Consider the following 10,837-nt stretch of genomic DNA (forward strand, 5'->3'; position numbering starts at 1 on the left):
CTCTCTTTGTGGGGTTCCTGTCCTCTCCAGATCTTACTATTTCCCACTTCTTTCATAAGATTCCATGCACTCTGCCTAACAGCTGGCCATAAGTCTCAGCATCTGCTTTGATAGTCTGCAAGGCAGAGCCTTTCAGAGTCACTCTGCAGCAGGTTCCTAACTTGTTTACTGTTTTCTTCTTCTTCTGATGTCCATCCTCTTTGCCTGTTGGAATGGAGATTGAGCATTTTAGTCAGGGTCCTCCCTCTTGATTAGTTTCTTTAGATGCACAGATTTTAGTGGGTTTGTCCTATGTTGTATGTCTACATGAGTGAGTATATACTGTGTGTGTCTTTCTGCTTCTGGGACAGCTCACTCAGGATGATCCTTTCCAGTTCCCACCATTTACCTGCAAATTTCATGATTTCCTTGTTTTTCATTGCTTAGTAATATTCCATTGTGTAGATGTACTACAGTTTCTGGTTTCTGTATCCATTCTTCATTTGAAGGGCATCTGTGTTGTTTCCAGGTTCTGGCTATTACAAATAAAGCTGCTACAAACATGGTTGAGCAAATGTCCTTATTGTGTACTTGAGCCTTAATAAGCTGAAAAAATTGATAAATGGCTAAAGCAACTGCATATTTATAAATAATATGGATCTATTACTTTATAAAAAATTTTGTATTTTTTAATAAAGTTAAACAATTTTTGCAATAACCATAGGTTAAATATTGATGTCAAATAAATTTTATTATGTGCTTACAAAGAAAAATTGATGCACATATTGATACACACACACAATTGTTCATAACAGGTTAGTTCACCTAACAACCAAAAGAAGAACCAGACACATATTATGTCTGTCACAATATATTCACAAGCTTTCATATAATCATAAGATGATTTAGTACTCAGCCACAAAAATTAAATGGGTAAATCTATTTCTTTTGAAAAAAAGTTAGAATTCATGACTATCTTCAGGGGTTATGATTGGAAAATGTATGACATGGGATTAAAGGAAATGTCTATATTTATGTCGATATTTAATGTGTTGAAAGAAATTATGATTCTGTATGGAAATTTTATGAATTCCTTAACATTCAAAACATATAAACAAATATTTGTAGATTAAACTGATTATACAATAAAAATTCAAATAAAATATGTAAATGACTGATGAATTCTATTCATTAATATAGGTGCTGAGCTATTCAAAGGGGAAGAGGTGAAGGTTATATTAACAATAATTATATTGGAAAATCATATGAAATTGCATGAATTAGTGAATGATTAAAGTGGATAATAATGAAATGGAATAAATTTCCTTTGCAAAACCATAGTATATAAACGTAATTTATCATCTCATTTCTCTTTATTATTTCTACTTTATTATTTCATTTCTCTTTATTATTTCACCGTAAATATCTAATTTTAACAGTTTACATATTGTACATAAGTACATGAGTATATGCATGAGTGTGCATGTGTATGCTCATATTTATATAAGCATAGACATGAGTACACATGTGTATGTAAGCAAACCCATAAAGCTATCATAATCCAGATTGCTATCATTATGCTAGTGCTTAGAAAATGATATTAAAATATAACTTAGAAAATTAGGTCAAAAATATCTGATTAAGTATAAATTAATCTTCTAATATCCTTGTATTCACAAATGGCTCCATACAAAATTAAACATAATACAAAAACCATCCTAAAATTACATACAACCCAAATCAGCTTGTTAAAGAAAATATATTACTAATAAGTCTTTGTTATATTTCAAGGAGAAAAGAAAAAGTAGAAAAAATGCCAACCAAAATATTAAGCTCCTATGAAGTAAAACTTCAACTATGTTTATCATGATGAAATTAATGAAAACGAGGAATAAAAGGAGAGGAGAACCTCCCCTATCAGTGGACTTGGGGAGTGGCATGCATGCAGAGGGAGGAGGGAGGGTGGGATTGGGAGGGGAGGGAGGGGCTTATGGGGGGATGCAGAATGAATAAAGTGTAATTGATGAAAAATTTTTTAAAAAAAGGGAAAAAATAATTTAAGAACCTTAAATGACTTTCAAAAGTGGAGGAAAACATGGAGTTAGTCAATTTACATGGAGCACGTCTCGCCCCTGGGGGCAATGGTCTCCTGAACCTACTCAGACCTCGGACACCACCACTGTTAGTTCTAGAACTGATGCAGGATGTTCCAACGAGGGGGTTAAGGCTTCTCATAATATTTCCTATAAGCCCAAACCTGTTTGTTTATATCCCCCATTTTTATTCATTATTAGCCAGATAGAGCCAAGTAATTGTGGTAATGATACTTGCTTTTTTGCCCAATGCTGGAATGCTAGTAAATTTACTAGCTGGTTACTCGCATGCCTCGCTGGGTGCCTGTGCCCGTTGATGCCCTCACGCTATGACTCTCTTCAGACAGAAAAGGGATCTTGGAATCACAGCTGCCATTGTTACTGCCATCTCATTCGCGGCAGTTGGAGCTACCACCACGGCATTAGCCATGAGTCATACTGGGCAGACTGCTCAGACCCTGAATAACCTTTTAGCCAATGTAGCTCATGCCTTAGATGTACAAAAAGGAATTAATGCTCAACTAAAAGGAGGTTTGATGGTGTTCAATCAGAGGATTGACCTCGTGCAGGAGCAAATTGATACCCTATGGCAAATCGCTCAACTTGGCTGTCAATGAAAGTATGCTGGACTTTGAGTCACTAGCATACAACATGAGAATTTTTCCTGTGCTGCAAATCTGTCTAAACAATTGTCTAGCTATATTTTAGGTAATTGGACTGGAGAATTCGATACTACGATGGAGCAGCTGAGCGTGGCCATTGTCATGGTAAATTCTACCAGAGTGGATGCAGGACTAGCCACAGGATTATCATCATGGATTGCTGCAGCCATGAATCATCTGAAGGAATGGGCGGGCATGGGAGCGTTAGCAGGCCTTCTGGTGGTGGTCTCCTTGGTTTGCCTGTGGTATATATGCAAGATTAGAGTCTCACAACAGCGTAATGCAGCCATGACCATTCAGGCTTTTACAGCCATTGAAACAGGACAGTCTCCCCAAGCATGGTTGGCTACCATAAAAAGCCAGAATGTTACACTCAGGATGCAAGGCTAAGCACTGCACTCAGGGTCAGCCGCTTTCAACCCAGAGAAGAGCATGTCTGATTGCATGCGGGTTGATGCCCCAGGTCCCACCTCTGAGAAAAAGGTATCCGACGGGTCTGATGCTCTTTGGGTGGATGACACCTAAATGAACATCAGTACAAAGTCCCAATTTATTTCTAATATCAGAGATCAGACCTCTACTCTTGCCTGATGCATCCAAAACAAAAAGGGGGAACTGTAGAGAGCTGCGTAATGCCGCGCCTGAAAGATGGAGCTGGTTTCCGCCTTCCACCTTCCCGATGGTGAGTGCTCTCTGTCACAAACAACTCCACATTTGGCTAAGGCTGAGGATCTGGCTTGCTTCCATGTATATGGACCTATCTGCATTGCCCACGTGGCATGCTGAGGTTGGCTACCCAGAGGCTATTTAAATGGGCTGGCTTTACCCAGGGTCAGATGATTGCTCAAGGTTCCTGAATAAATTGCATTGAAAAAAAAAAAAAAAGAAAAAAAAGAAAACGAGGAACCTAACGTTTTATTTCCCTGTATTTTCTTTCTATTTTAATTAGTTTATTTAGAATATACAAAGGTATGTAAGAATGCATATTGTTGAATGATACTAGCTGTTTTGTTAAACGATGTTTAAATCTCAGTAATTCACAAGGTATTCTAAGCAGCCCAACAAAACATTTAGGTCGATGACTTATTTAACACATCATTTTTGAAGGGGTCTATCCTACAAAATGGTTCAGAAGGTAAGAATGCTGCATATGAACCTCACGATATCAACTGAGATATCTTCAATATAGATGCTCTGCCTGTGTCATCATTCGATAAACAAAATTAGGTAATTGCTGAGTATCATTCCACTTCATAAATGTACCGCCATTTCTGCACCCATTCCTCCGTTGAGGGACATCTAAGTTGTTTCCAGATTCTGGTTATTATGAATAAAGCTTCTATGAACATAGGTGAGCAAACATCCTTGTTGTATGGTTGAGCATCCTTTGGATACATTGCCCAGGAGCAGTGTAACTGGATCTTGAGGTACCACTATTCCTAATTTTCAGAGAGTGAGCCAGATTGATTTCCAAAATGGTTGTACAAGTTTACATTCCCACCTCCTAGTGAGGTGGCCTAAGTAGGTCACAGAGAAAGAGCATACAGGAAGTCCTGAGGAGACCTGAATGGCTAGGGTAAGAGAGTAGGAGAGGAGGACCTCTCTTGTTAGTGGACTAGGTCAGGGGCATGAGGGAGGAAACAGGGAATGAGAGGAGACGAGGATGAGATAGAGGAGATGAGGGAGGGGACTACAAAGTGAATAAATTGTAAATAATAGTAATAGTAATAGTAGTAGTTCTAATAACAAATAGGTAAACAATACAAGCCTAAAATTATACTTAAAGCAGGGAGCCCTGGGAGAATTGCATATAAAAATGTTCTTTATCAATGAACGAAAGAAACAAGCCTAATAATTCAGAAATCACGGAAATTTGGGTAATTAATTCATACTTTCAGATTACTAACAATATTTAATATATAAACCTCAGCAGTGAAGTATTAATATACATACGTGTTCCATTTATGATAGGATTGTTGAAAATAATCAACATAATAAGTATTGGATAACAGCAATATAACGATTAATTGGAGTTCTCAACATTTCTCCATCCAGGTCTTCAGATAATCTCATAAAAATATGGTAGTAAAACAAAGGAAAACTACTCTAAACATGTTCAACAGCTTTGAGTCTCCAGTGAACAGTTTTTCATTTTGCAAGGTTATTTTATTTTGCTGAGTATTGAATTCTCTCTAGTGAAACGGATGTGAACTCTGAGATTAGTAATAAAATATATTTTGAACTTGTGAAGTTTCTGTGTTCACATTAAATTATCTTAAGAACTAATGTTTGAGAAATATACTCAAGATGATATCCAGAGGTGCAATATATTTCAAGCCTTGTAGGTAAATAGTGCTGCTTTGCTATGAAGAATGTTTGAAAATAAAACATCTTGCAGGCATTTAAAATCGAGTTAAACTGATGGAAAGAATGAAAACTCAGGCTGTATGTGGATTAAATGTATAACAGAGAACATCTTGTCTTTTAATATTTGGTACTATCTTGAGTGCAGTGGAGATGCTTTTCCAACAGTGAAGACGATGCAGGACTCACTAGTCCAATAACAGTAGCAGTGGTAATCCATTTTCCTAATACTGCAGCCCTTTAATACAGTTCCTCATGTGAACCCCAAACATAATATTATTTTGTTGCTGCGTCATTACTGTAACGTCACTGTTGATAGGAATCTTGGTGTAAATATCTGTTATGCAGAATATCTGAAAGGTTGCACTGAAAGGGTCTGTGACCCACAGGTTGAGAAGGACAGTCAGATGAACTGAGGAATGGAAGATCTAGATGAGAGAAACCTGAAAGCCAAAAACGCTTTTCCACCTCTGTTTTATTAAGGAAACTCTGCTGTGGACCCTGATGAGAACAGGTAGAAGGAGTCTATTTACTTTCATTCAAGAACGTTCACATACATGATAAATTTAAAGAAAATAACTTTACTGAAGTTTCTTTGAAAACCTGAAAGAAAAAGACTCACAAAGGACAGAAAAGTCAAGGAAACTTTTGCTGTTGAAAGCACTGTCATGAAAGGTCAAATACTAAAATGCTACTTCTGAAATAAAAATTAAAGACAGTTGTAGCAGTTGAGGTCATTATAATTTAATATGGAGGCAGTAATAGCCCATGTGGGAAGTCTTAATATGACTGTCATAAGGTGAAAAGGGACACTTTTATTTTTATGTTCGAACAAACATTTTTATTTGATGTTTGCAAATTTATAATTTCTTTTTTTTTACAGTACCACATTTTGGTCTTTGATACTAATTATGTCAAACAGAGACTGTAAATAAGCTAATGGGGTAACATTTATAAATTACTATTGAAATGCAGCTAGAAGTCAAACAGTAACCATTTATTTTTAAGCAAGATAAATTTAAATATGTAACTAAGACTTATATCTGGATTTAAAAAAAAAACAACACTTTAAAACCCAATGCTCCATATAAAATTATTTTAAGAAGTAAACTTATTATTGGACGTATTAGCAACAAAAATTATGTTAGCATTCATAAATTTTAAATTGTTAAATTATCCTGTTGGCTTTACATATAAAGAATGGACTTCTTTCATCATTTTAAAGACTAAATGTCATCAGTGCACACACCATAGAAAAGATGTGAGGGAAAGATGGTCTTCTCAAGGGACTCAAAGAAATACCCTGAGTCTTGTCTGAATGACTGGAGAATAGGAAAACAGAAAATCGAAATAGGATGATGATTGAAACAAACAAAATCTATTTAGGAATATGAACAAAATAAAATATTCTTCCACTTCAAAAGATCAGGGCTACAAATAAGTAACATTAAATTCAATAATTTCCTATAGATTCAGAGGCTAAAAATAACATTATTTTATAATCCACCCATACACCCTCCACACACATATATTTCACATATTAAAATTTAAATACTTATACTTTATTAATTTGGAATGGACCTTTACTTGTAGCTAAAAAAATTTTCAGACTAATTAGAAATTAATACTTTAGATACAGAACCTGCAAAGAGCTATGTTCCCTCTCAGTCAGTGATGTGTTACTGTGAACAGACACTGTGGCCATGGCAACTCTTATAAAAGAAAACATCTAATTGGGGTTTGTTTACAGTTCCAGAGGTTTAGTCCATTGTCATCATGCTGGGAAGCATGGTGGCACACAGGCAGACATGGTACTGAGGATGTAGCTGAGAGTTCTACAACCTGATTTGCAGGCAGCAGGAAGAGAGACTCTGGAATGAGTTTTTTAATACTTCAAAGCCCATCCCCCAGTGGCAACTCTCTCCAACAAGGCCGGACTGAATCCTTTCAAATAGTGCCAATCACTAGTGACAAAGCATTCAAATCTATGAGCCTATGAATTTCATTCACATTCAGTCCACTGAATGTTCAAACATTTTTAATTATTATTATTATTTTTATTTTTTGAGACAATAATTACGTATTTTCTCCCTTCCCTTTTCTTCCTCCAAATCCCTTCTTACACCGTTCCTTGGCCTTTGTCAAATCCACATCCATATCACAATAAATTGTTGTTACACGCATATACAAGTATGTAAATACACATGTATTTCTAAAAGCATAAATACAGCCTGAATAATGTTTTATAATTGTTAAGATTCTGACTGTTCCATCAGTAATTTCAGTCTCTGTGTGAACTCCATTCCCTAGATTTTACTTCTTGCCAAATGGATGCTCTAACAAAGTATACAGTGATGGATGGATGGGCTTATACATGAGAAAGAAGTAGACGACATGATTTTAATCTGCCTGGACTACAGACATAGCCGGCAGCCATTATCATTTCACTGGAAGCCATGAGCTGTATTCACCTGTCTGTTGTATATAACTACCATCTGCCTGCAATGTAAATTTCCTGAGGGAAATCACAAAATAATTTACTGTGTTGAGTCATGTGAATAGTGCATTAAACAGATAAAAATGAATATTTATGAATAAGTGAACGTATTGGGGGGAATTTGTGTACCATCCTAAAATAGTGACTGTTCCCTGTGAAATATTCCTCTCTCTGGTAATGACACAGTAGTGGGCTGCCACCGTCTTGTCCTGTCCACCTGCTCATTAATTTCTCTTGAGTTTCTGCTTTTCTTTATGAATGTGAATCCAACACCCACCTAGAAGATAAGTTTTCAAATCCTGTATAGGTGAATAAATCTTCAAAATATGATTTTGACATGAAAAAACAAGTGAGGAAGGAGGAGGCCTCTGAACCTTTGTCTCAAAACTAGGAAGGAGGAAATACGTTCTTTTACATGGAGATATCTTCAAGTTTAGACAAATTGCCTTATTTTCTAAGTGTAAATCTTCTTACATTCAGATAAAAATGACTGAGAGCTATCCAAAGACAGCTGAACATGCAAACTCTGTCAAAATTTGAGCCCTTCAAATTTTGTTCACCCTAAGGGGTTTTAAAATCAATGTTGTTACTGAATTTTTCCCTATTATCTAATATATATGAGTCATTCATAATCAAAGTTACTCTTACAGTCTTATATTTTAAAAATTTATTTATTAGAAACTTTATTTTATTTTTTTTTGTTGTTTTTTTTTTACATTGCAAATTATTTAATTTTGTGTAAGTGTTAGAAACTTTAAAACTGTCTTAACCTTATTTTACTAGCTAACATTACTGAAATTTAAAATATTCCTGGTAATTTCTAATCGATGTTACACTATATTTTGTTATCATTTTTTACTATAAAACAAGGAGAAAAAAACAAAAATAGCAAAAAGGAAAGAATCTATTTTTCAAATATGAAACTGAATAGCATAAATGTAACAAACCGTGTTTTTAAAATATGTAATTTATTTATAGTTATCTGTGTAGATGTACAATGTGCTGTGTACGCGTTGAGAACCATAGGAATGATTTATGTCCTCTAGATCTGGATTTGTGCTGACCAACAGGGCTGCATAGAATCAAATTCAGGTTTCTGAAAGAACAAAATACATTGTTAACCAATGATCACCTGTTTATCCCGGATTATACATTTTACCTAAGAGACAAAGGAGCTCTTTTGCAGGATTGTGGCTTTATCATTAAAACAATTAAATGCACACATGTTATGAATTGTGCTTTAGTTGAATCAGTGTCTTTCATTTTGAATGATTGCATAAAGCTAAAATTTATTTAACTATCATCAAGTATGACTGGTAAAAATTTTTGTGAGAGAGGATTTAGCAACAGTTTGGAGTATATTTTCTCCTATGTAAGCCTCAATGGAAACTACAATTGTTTTAAATTTAGTCACCTGTACAATGAAATGTTTTACCAATTGTGTATTTATGCCCCCAACATGTGCTTTCTGACCTTATTGTAGGATTGATGAACTAAAACAGTAATGAGTTATAAGAAAAATAAAAAGAGTAGAGTTTAAAAAAAAAAGCTATTTGTGACAATTTAGGAAATGTCACTTCTGAGAGCAAAAATACTATTATTTGTTTTCCTAAATTCTAAAAAGTCAAGTTTATTTCCATACTTTGTTGAGTTTTGATTAGTATAATACAAATTCACTTTGACTTTTTCTCATATGCCTTTTCTGCTAAAACTAAAACTTGAACAGCAACCATAAAAAGTCAATGGCATGTTGACAGAGTTTATCTGAGAGTGTTGTAAAGGGCGTGTGTCAGCTGACATGCCTGGCATTACACAGATAAGTCTTACATACGGGGATCTACCAAGAGTGAACTGGTTAACACTGCTAAATGAATAGTCATTTTTGATTGAAGAAGGGAAGAAAAGATAATACATCTATTATAAAAAGAGAAGTTAATTTATATAATGAAATCAAGCACAGAGAACTAATATTCTTTCAATAAATATTTGCTAGGCTAATCTGAAAAATCAAGACTTCATATCTTTAGATACTTCATATGAGAACATTAAGATAGATTAGACCCACAAACATAGCACATTAAACTGGCAGAGATTTTTAAGTGCTTTTCATTATTTTTCTTCAAACGAAAAGGTTACACAATGTTATGTTATTCCACTCTTTTGTTTCCAGATACTTAGCACACTTTTAGGTAGTTAGATTAATATTTGCTTTATGACCATGTTTTTTTCTTGCTAATTGTCTATTCTTCATTTTTCTGGTCATAGATAGATAGATAGATAGATAGATAGATAGATAGATAGATAGATAGATAGATATGGATATGGTTATGGATATAGATATATATTGCTCAGCGTTCAGACTTTAAAATAAGATTTCTAATTTGAAAATTTGAACAGTTTTTATGTGCTTTTACTACACTTAACACAGAAGATTAGCAGGACTTAAAACTTGCGTCTGCCTGTTTCATTGTTATGTGCATGAATTGTATGCATTACCATTTGTATCCTAAATTCTTTGATTTGCCTAGGATCTATATTCCACTACAACTGAGAAGAAAGTCAGGAATAAGGTTTATTTAACCACTTGTCACTCAGGATCATTCCTTTGCTCAGTGTCTCTGCCTTACACTGTGCACAGGGTTCATATAGAGTAGTAAATGTTTTTGATTGTCTCTTCCTCTTCAAGTGAATGTTTTTTTCTTTTTTCTTAAATAGTTTGACAGTGATGAGTTCTTTCACAAGAGATGAGAATTCAGGTAACACATCACTACTTAGTAATCATTAATCACAGAGTGATTAGAATTCAGGTGGCTTAACTTTAAAATGTATTACTGCCGCATGCATCTTTCTGCTTAGTGATAGGAACTTTTGATTTTTTTCTTGTATATTTGCAAAGGAAATCATAAAAAAAACTATTCAGATATTTTTACTTGGGTTGTTAATGTAATGTTAGGGGCTTTATATAAAGTATAAGAAGTACTAGAATTACTGTGAGGATTCGTTTTTGTCAAGTTGACAGACACAAACAGTTATAAGCGAACAGCTAGAGCTCTCAATAACTTGTTGAGATATCTGAGTACTCTGGGGTCTCTTTCGTCCTCTTCTCCAGGATCTTGAACTTGCTTCTTCTTTTGGATATATAAACCTTAGTCTTTAATATGACTTCAAAATAAAAGTGACAAGGAATATGTCACAGTAAATGTATAAAGAATGGCTCTTATTCCTGTCACTTTAATTGGAAT

This window comes from Meriones unguiculatus, chromosome 9 (assembly GCF_030254825.1).
Source record: "Meriones unguiculatus strain TT.TT164.6M chromosome 9, Bangor_MerUng_6.1, whole genome shotgun sequence".
In the NCBI taxonomy this organism is placed as follows: Eukaryota; Metazoa; Chordata; class Mammalia; order Rodentia; family Muridae; genus Meriones; species Meriones unguiculatus.